Genomic DNA, 9366 nt, shown 5'->3' on the forward strand with positions numbered 1-9366 from the left:
ATAATAATAATAATAATAATAATAATAATAATAATAATAATAATAATAATAATAATTTTTATTTATATCCCGCCTTTCCAATTGCATGATCAAGGCGGCTTACAAGACAAGAAACAATAAAATACAGATAAAGCATCACAATATAAAAAGTTTAAAAACATCATTACTAGGGGTAGGAATGGGAATCTATACAAATCACAATTCACTAGGGGCAAGAAAAAGACAATATATTGCACTAATCCGGGGTCGAAGAACAAGAACAAGGAGCAGACAAAGAACACTATTACCTAGAGTGAAAAAGCCAGCTGGAATAGATGCGTTTTTAATTGAACTGAAAGCTTGTCAGGTTATTATTTATTAAGGATATTTATTCTTATCTCTTTTCTTGATACATAGTATTTCTTCTCTTCCTCTTCACTAGTGTATGGAATTTAAGCTATTTTACATGTATTTACACACACACACACATATATATCTATATCTATATCTATATCTATATATATATATATATATATATATATATGCATGTGTTTTATAGACAAGCATATGTATACATATATTTTACCATTTCTTAATTTGGATAACCTATTCTGCTCTTGTTCACAAGAAGCTATTTAAAAAGTAATACCAAAAATTCATGGCCACTCAAAATTGTACTTCCATGTTTATTTTAAATTTTCACTTTGGAGTCTTTCTTCAGAGTCTGTAAAGACCTAAAATTCCTTTTTAAACAGAATTAAATATGAGATTTATGGTCAAATTTTAATCATTGGTGTCGCAAGTTAAAATGAAATAAAACATGTTTTTAAAAATTTTTAAACACATTCTCAAACACAGGCGTATATAACTTATTGGCAGCCTTTAAAGAATGCATAATTTGGAAGAATGCTCATATCTCTACTAGACCAAGAATCCTACACTTATTATAATTAAAAGACATAGCCATGTTAGTCTGGAAAATCAGTATATAAAGGGATCTAGTAGCACCTTTGAGACTAACTGAAAGAAAGAAGCTGGTAAGAAGTATGCATCTGAGGAAGTAGGCTCAAGTCTACAAAAACTGATGCTACCAGCTTTTTTCTTTCAGTCAGTCTCAAAGGTGCCATTAGTTCCCTTAGCATGCACTTATTATAACATTCATTCTACGTGGATATGCAGAAGGTGTGGATCAACATTTGGCAACCTTTTCTCCTCCAGACTACAACTCCCATCATCCAAGCTGTCCATCACCCCTTTGGAGAATACTGTTATGGATCCTTTTCTTCTAAAGAAAAATTCCTTTAGAGTAGCCAGATGGAAATTTCCTTTAGAGTAGCCAGATTGGGCTCTAGAAGAGGAAATCTATAGAAGAGGAAAATTCAGCAAGTATGGCTTCTGTGCAGCTAACAGTACTAAAGGAGCTCTGTTGTCTTTTACATCTGACCACTTTTATGGGCCATGAATTTACAATTGCTAGGCCATGACAAACTCTCTCTGAACAAATCTTGCCAAGAAAACCCCATGAAAGGTTTGCCTTAGTGTCACCATAAGTTGGAAACAACTTGGAGGCACACAACAACAAACAACAATATCAAAGAGGTCTGTGGAATTGCCAGAATTTATTGCTTCGTCCTTCCTCTCCTGTTTCTGCCCCAAGTTAACAGAGTTCAGAACTTAGCATTTTTGGAATTTGAACTTTATTTTAAATGATTAAGTGCCTAAATTGAGTATAAATAAGTAAACTGAGTCTAATTCACTTCCGCTTTTCCTAGTCCAGCCTTCCCTATATCCAAGACTTTCCAGATGTTTTGGCCTGCAATTCCCATAATGTCCGACCATTGAGCTTTATGAGAGTTGTAGTCAAAAGCATCTGGAGAAATTAACCTTGGGGAAGGCTGTTCTATTGATTGCTGTTGCACTTGGATGGCATTGAAGGGCTGCTCTTCTGAAACATGAGGGCCAACATTCCTACTCAGAGTCTGCACACTCCTATCAGCCCCCCAGAAAAAGGGCTAGGTATGCCAGAAGGACCTCCAAACATCGATGCTCCCACTGGATACTTTCTTCTCAAACTACAGGAATAGCGATTCCACCTGAACACTAGGAAGAACTTGCTGACGATAAGAGCTGTTCCAACAGTGGAACACACAGCCTTGGAAAGTTGGTAGTGCCTCCTTCTTTGGAGGTTTTTAAACAGAGGCTGCATGGCCATAAGGAGTGCTTTTATTGTGTATTCATGAATGGTAGGGGGTTCAACTGGATGGGTTTTAATCGACTTTTCCAACTCTATGATTCTATGTTTTTTTAAAAAGTCAGCATCCTCCACAGAGGCCATTGATTAATATTTCAAATAACTATAATTTAAAGTTAATATAGCTGCTCTGATATATTTCAGGGTAGAATGCACCCTTCCAACTTTGCAAGCAGCCCCAGCTGTTAACTTTTATGAAGGAATCTGAGCGTTGTATCAGACAAATGTTGGAAACCAGAGAACTGGAGCACATGAGCTACCTTGGAACACTTGAGCTATTTAATCTAAAGGATTAGGAGCACTTGCAAACCTTAAGAACTAGAATAAAGACAGACTGTATGGTTTTGATATTTGAGTGGTTATTCCTTTGGGGGTAGGCAAACTATTTGCCATGATAAAGAATGCACAAGTCACATAAGTTTAATAAGTTTTTGCATTATTGTTAAATGAGTATTTCACAAGTACCAGACTTTCCTAGTTAATCTTCTTTGTGCTTTTTATCATCACACAAAGTCAAAGAAAATAATAGGTTAAAGTATGTTACATGCTTGCTGTTGAACATAAGGAAAACAAAAATAATAATCAAGGAAGATCTACATAAATTCTACCTAAACAATGAGGAAATCAAAATAGAGAGTCCTCATACCTTGGATCAAACATTGCTCGGAATGAAGATTGTAGTCAAGAAATCAGAAGTCTAGGAATGGGAAATGCAGTGACGAAAGAACTAGACAAGAAAGAACTAAAGAGTAAAGATATACAATTGAGCACCAAAGTTAGAATTGTCCAAGCCACATTCTCCATCACCATATATTGATGTGATAATTGGACAGTGAAGAAAGCAGATAAGAAGAAAATTAACTTATTTTAGATGGAGTCTGGAGAAAAGTGTTAAGAGCCAAGAAGACAAACAAATGAGTACTGTACTTGAACAGATCAAGTTTGAATTCTCCCTAGAAGCCAAGATTATCAGGCTGCTGTACTTTGGCCACATCATGAGAAGGCATGACTCATTAGAAAAGACAATAACTCTAGGAAAGGTAGAAGGTAGTAGAAAGAATAATAGAATCATAGAGTTCGAAGAGACCACAAGGGCCAACCAGTCCAACCCCATTCTGCCATGCAAGAACTCACAATCAAAGCATTCCAGACAGATGGCTATCCAGCCTCTGTTTAAAAACCTCCAAAGAAGGAGATGACATCACACTCTGAGATAGTGTGTTCCATTGTCAAACAGCTCTTACTGTCAGGAAATTCCTCCTAATGTTGAGGTGGAATCTCTTTTCCTGCAGCTTGGATCCATTGTTCCGGGTCCTGTTCTCTGGAGCAGCAGAAAACAAGCTTGCTCCATCTTCACTATGACACTCCTTCAAATACTTAAACAGGGCTATCAAATCACCTCTTAACCATCTCTTCTCCAGGTGAAACATACCAAGGTCCCTGGGTCTCTCCTCAGAAAGCATGGTTTCCAGACCCTTTACCATTTTAGTCGCCCTCCTTTGGACACGCTCCAGTTTTTCAACATCCTTTTTGAATTGTGGTGCCCAGAACTGGACACAGTATTCCATGTGGGGCCTGACCAAAGCAGAATAGAGTGGCACTATTACTTCCCTTGATCTAGATGCTATACTTCTATTGATGCAGCTTAGAATCGTATTGGCCTTTTTAGCTGCCGCACTGTTGACTCATGTTCAACTTATGGTCTACTAAGGCGGTTTACAGACCGCCAAATAGTACGTCATCAATACGTACTAGGGTTAGGAAGGGGCGGTGCTTCCGCGCGTCCGTACGCATCGCGGGCGTTGTGACGTAGTGAGTGCGCCCCTGCCGCCTCACTACGTTGCAAACGCGACTTAAAAAGAAGCTCCATTTTGGAGCTTCTTTTTCGGTCTGCGCGGGAGTCGGGCCGTGTGAAGGCTCCGGCTCCCCCGCGGACCTACTGGCGGCGGTCTGTACCCCGCCTAAGATTCCTAGATCCCTTTCACATGTAGTCTCCTTAAGCCAGGTGTCTCCCTTTCCTATATCTGCATTTCATTTTTTCACCCTAAGTGCAGTACCTTACATTTCTCCCTGTTCAAGTTCATTTTGCTAGTTTTGGCACAGCTTACACACACATACACACACACCAGCCTTGCAAAGCAACCGGGGCTTTCCCCAGGGCTGGTGAATAGGAGTAAGGAGTGAGAGGTAGGAGTAACATTAAGAAAAAATTTCTTACTCTGGAATAGGACAAGGAGTAACCCCCAAATCATGACTTCTCCCCAGCCCTGGAGTCAAGGTAGATTTGAGGGTAGTTAACAAACTTTACATGTAGATTTGTAGAAAACTAGTGGTTTTGCCAAATCCTGGCTCTCATCAGATAAGCTTAACAGCAGAAAAGAAAAGGTGAACACTGGTTGCAGGCCATTTGTCCTGTGCCCTCTGGCATCCTCTTTATGAGTGAACTCTAGCGGATGTGAGACAGCCAAACCTTGGTTGCGGAGGTATTATGGAATGTCCATGTATATTTCCCCAGCTTCTCAAAAACAATGTCTCCACAACCAAATCTGACAAAGAGTTGCTGTATTTGGGCTGGAGACAGTAAGTAGAATAGGCAGTACTGTATTCTCAAATTTGTGGTCTGCTGTTAGATTCTGGTGTGATTTAGCTCTAACATTAAGCTGTGGTTTGGTGTTATGTGCAGAAATTGTAGGATTGTGTATTCTTCTGTCTCTTACCCTCTGATGAAGCCGTGAGGAGGAAATGATAACCTTTTGTTTCTGTTTTTAGTACCCTTTGTTGTATTATATTCAACATTGGAAGATTAAGAAGGCAAGCCAATTTCTTCTACTGTTTATGAATCCTGCCTTTTCTCTTTAAAACATAAGAGTAAGCAACAGTTTTGAATTTGAAAAGGTCAGTAAATCATAAATTAGTTGAAGATGAAATTAAGAGATTTTAATCTCAATTACCATAATAGAAGATGGGAAAGGAGAAGATGTTTGACTGTTTTTTGTGTGTGAGTATTGTCCAGGACTGAGAATGAAATGACTGCAAGAATGAGAATGACCCGGTGTGATGTAGTGGTTTCAGTGTTGGACTATGACTGGAGATCAGGGTTCAAATCCTGCCTTGGCCATGTAAACTCACTGGGTGACCTTGGGCAAGTCACACTCTCAACTTCAGAGGATGGCAGTGGCAACCCCCCTCTGAAAAAACGTGCCAAGAAAACTCAGTGATAGGCTTGTCTAAGGGCCGCTATAAGTCAGCATACAACAACAACATTGTCCAGGACTGTGAGAATGAACGGGAAAGAAACATATTTTTAACACACTCTTTCCTTGTGTCACTTCCACAGGCCTCCACCTGTCATTCCATAGTTACTGCATACTTCCTTTAAGGCAGCAACTTGCCTATCCATGACTAATCAGATGAATCATGTTTCCAAGTGGGATGGTGGCTTTCCCATTTACGAGATCAAGATTCAGTGAAAATATCAACCCAGTTGGGCAGCTGCTCAGAAGGAAAATGTCAATGTAGGGATCGTTTGGAAAAGGGTAAGAAAGAAAATTCAGTGTCACAGTGCCTTTGTAAAAAAATTTATGCAACCCTTTCCCCTCTGACATGCTACAGACCTCTTAAGTTTTGTAGGAATGTGAGCTCCTGTCCTATAGTCCCACCCCCCAAAGAGCAACATCCTTTTTGATTCTTTCTTCTTGCGGCTGTCTTCAGCATCTGTTAAAATTCACAGAAAAGGAAAGTATTGCTTTGGCTTCTGTGTGGTGTCAGCTCTAAATATAAAGCCGCCAAAGCCTTTCCTTGCTTTTGAATAGCAGCTAGGAAATGGACGTGGCATGACAAAACACAGAAGAGTTTTGCTAAAGCTCCTTGTTGCTGTTAAAATCACTTGATCCTGTTGTACTGCCTAGAAGGGGATGGGGTTTCCAAAGTTTACTCTGACTTAGGATCATATACTCCTCCAGATGTTGCTGCATCATACCCCCCATTATCTCCATTGCCTATTCTGAATGAATCAGCGTATGTAGCTACACTATATATTTGATTCCACTTCAAATGCAATGGCTGTATCCTTTGGAATCCTAGGATTTGTAGTTGTGATAGGACAGCTGTGGCAAATAAAAAGGTATCAGACCTCTGTAGCTGTGTCATGTGGCTGTATCTCTGGAGGACCTACATTCTTCATCTCTGCTGTATCTCTTTTACTGAGCAAATATTTTAAAAATGCTTCTCTTATTTCGCTAGCAGGACAGGAACATAGAAGGCAGCTTTCTAGACTTGTAACAAATCTTGTCTAATATTGTCTGTTCAGAGTAGCAGTGTCTCTCCAGAGTCTCAGGCAAATGTTTTCCTTGTCCCCCCCCCCATTTTTTTTAACTGGAAATGCTGTGGGTTGAATCTGAGGCCATGTCCATTAAAAGCATATGTTCTACCATGGAACAGTGGTACCTTCCCAATGTGCAGCTAAATGTATCTTGGTGTCTAGAAGATTAGGAATATATGCTTTGATGTGCACACACACATGTGTTATAGAAGCACTAATAAGTTTTTGCCTTAAAGTGTGGAGAGTAACTTTGTCTTCTTGGTGCTCCAGATGTTAATTTCTGAGGTGGGTCTGTAAATGTAGAACCATTTGTACCCTTTTGAACCATTTAAGAGTGTCTATGGTAGCAGTGAGTTCATTGAAACATAGCTGATGGTTTGTCAGTGTTTTCTAGAACAGTGAAAGGAGGATGGGAAGTATAATTTGCATCCAGCATCTGTATTTGCCTAGGAGTCAGTTGTTCAGTTCCATCGCTACTGCTATCAAGATACAGTACAGTACATGTTTCTTTCAACCTCAATCTTTCTGATGTGAAGACCTTCACAGTGAATTGATAAAAGTCCTACAATTAAAAAACATTGTTGGCCTGAGCAAATGATGTTGTTCTTCTCTACATGATGAAAAGGAAAGAGGAACAAATACATCTCATCTGGAGCTTGGAAGCACCAGCTGAAAGGACAGATTGCTTTATTTCTTTCCTGTCTTTCCTCCCATGGGGAGGAGGGAAGAAGGAATGAAGCCAAGGAAATCTCTATTATCTCCCATCAGCAATTGGAAATAGAAGGAATTCCTTTCAGGATATCCTCCAGGGATGAGGCTTGTTCATAGAGCAAGGCTTGAGGACCCCTGCTGCTCTGTCTTAGTACCTGTGGTAATAGGACTTGACAGATTGTGTTAAGCACAAGATCCTCACAGTCCATCTGTTTTAGGGGATGCTTTTCTTAACTACCTTGATAACAACTAGCAATAAAATTGAAGCACAGATCCTGCATGTATTCAGCAACTGGATGTAACAAAGATTAACCAAAGAACCCTTTCATTTGGATTCTACATTTAAACTTAACCATCCCAGACATCTCTTGGATGCAAATAGATTCTTTAGACTGTCATATGAATAGGTTTTGGGGTTTCTTTTTTTAAAAAAATGCTTGCCAAAGTGACCACACTTTAAACAGCTACTGTTTGACTGTAGTGTTTTAAGGGAACATAATTGTCTGCCTCGTTTCTCTTTATGGAAGCAGATGCTCTATCTCTGAAATTAGTAAACAAACTTGAACCGATGGCTTGGCATGAGCTGCACCCACTTATGCCTGCAAGGTGCTCAGATTGATACTGGATTACCCTTATGTGGAGGCCAATGATACAATATGGTAGTGTGGAGTACTATACTGTATTCAGAAGGTGATCTAGCCTTGTCCTTTACCAGGATATTCCATTCCACGCTTTTCAATCAATATCCTTTGGTCACAGAGCATGTTCAGTTCTCATCAAGCTATTTTGTCCCTTCTCATTCTATGCCAGTGTTTGTTGTCATTTGCCTTCAGGTTGTTGCTGACTTAGAGCAAGTGTTATGCAAACCTGTTACAAAGTTTTCTTGGCAAGATTTATTCAGAAGCAGTTTGCCATTGCCTTTCGCTCAGGCTGAGAGAATGAGTTTTCATGGCCAAACAGGGCTTTGTGCCCCGGTTTCCCAGTGTCCTAGTCCCAACACTGAAACCACTACAGCACTACATCTCTTCTTCAGTGTTTGCTGATACCCTTTTTTATGTATGGCCATATCCATTGCAGCTAGATAATCAATCATACCTGGAGGGTGAGTTAACTGTTATCCTCCATTGCCATTGTTTAGTATGTATTAGCCTGGTACAGTACCTTCCAGCTCTTTGAATACAAGGTTTCAGAGAGTGTAGATTAGCTGTGCTGGCTGTCAGAAATTGTAATCAAAACACTTGGAGGGGAGCCAGGTTTGGGAACGTTGGCAAATAGGATGGGTTTCAGAACCATAGAAATATGGCAGAGGTGTTCAATCCATTGCTTCAGACCTAACTGAGAAGTCCCACATCCTTTGTTGTTGTTTCGTTCCTCCATGTCATTTTTGATTTATGGTGACCCTATCATAGGGTTGTCTTGGCAGATTTCTTCAGAGGGGGTTTGCCATTGCCATCCTCTGAGGCTGAGAGTGTGTGACATGTCCAAGGTTTTTATACTGGGGGGGTACCCTGATCTCCAGAGTTATAGTTTAGTGCTCAAACCTCTACACCATGGCATTAATGCTTTTCCTGTTTCCATAATCCAGAATGGTGTCTCTTTTCTTTTTGTTGGGCTACATTCCCTTGGGCCATGTTTCATTTAGGCAAAGGGAGGAGATGATGAAGAAGAGTAAGCTAAGGTAGAAGCTTATAAAATAGTACACTTGGCAGTGGAAACCCACTGGATGACCTTGGGCAAGTTACTCTCTCTCAGCTTCAGGGGAAGGCAATGGCAAACCTCCTCTGAACATGTCTTGCCAAGAAAACCCCTTGATAGTGTTGTCGTAGTTGGAAATGTCTTGAAAGTGCACAGCAACAATAAAACAAAAATGAGGGGACGGGAATAGAATAAATTCTTTCCTCTTAGATCTTGACTTTAGGGTTCTGTGGTAAAATTGAATGGTGGCAGATTTGGCATTGGCAAAATGCCAGAGGTTGAGAACTACTGACCTCCACTATCTGTTTCAAAAGCATTGGAACATCCTTTCAAAATTTGGCAATAAAAAGGTGTCTAGGAAGTCTTTCCACTATCTGGAAAGGGGTTCATTTTAAAAAGCTACTTGCAG

At 40.0% G+C, this 9366-nt stretch overlaps 1 protein-coding gene across 1 annotated transcript in view; it reads left to right on the forward strand.

Moving 5' to 3' along the window:
* The window catches only part of MICAL3 (microtubule associated monooxygenase, calponin and LIM domain containing 3), a 233615-nt gene that overhangs the window by 48509 nt on the left and 175740 nt on the right, over positions 1 to 9366 (forward strand). The window contains exon 2 of the mRNA XM_042468591.1: positions 5568 to 5766. The gene's annotated coding sequence lies outside the window, so the exon portion shown is untranslated. The remainder of the gene's footprint in view (positions 1 to 5567; positions 5767 to 9366) is intronic.

Source organism: Sceloporus undulatus, chromosome 5 (assembly GCF_019175285.1).
Source record: "Sceloporus undulatus isolate JIND9_A2432 ecotype Alabama chromosome 5, SceUnd_v1.1, whole genome shotgun sequence".
NCBI classification, from domain to species: Eukaryota; Metazoa; Chordata; class Lepidosauria; order Squamata; family Phrynosomatidae; genus Sceloporus; species Sceloporus undulatus.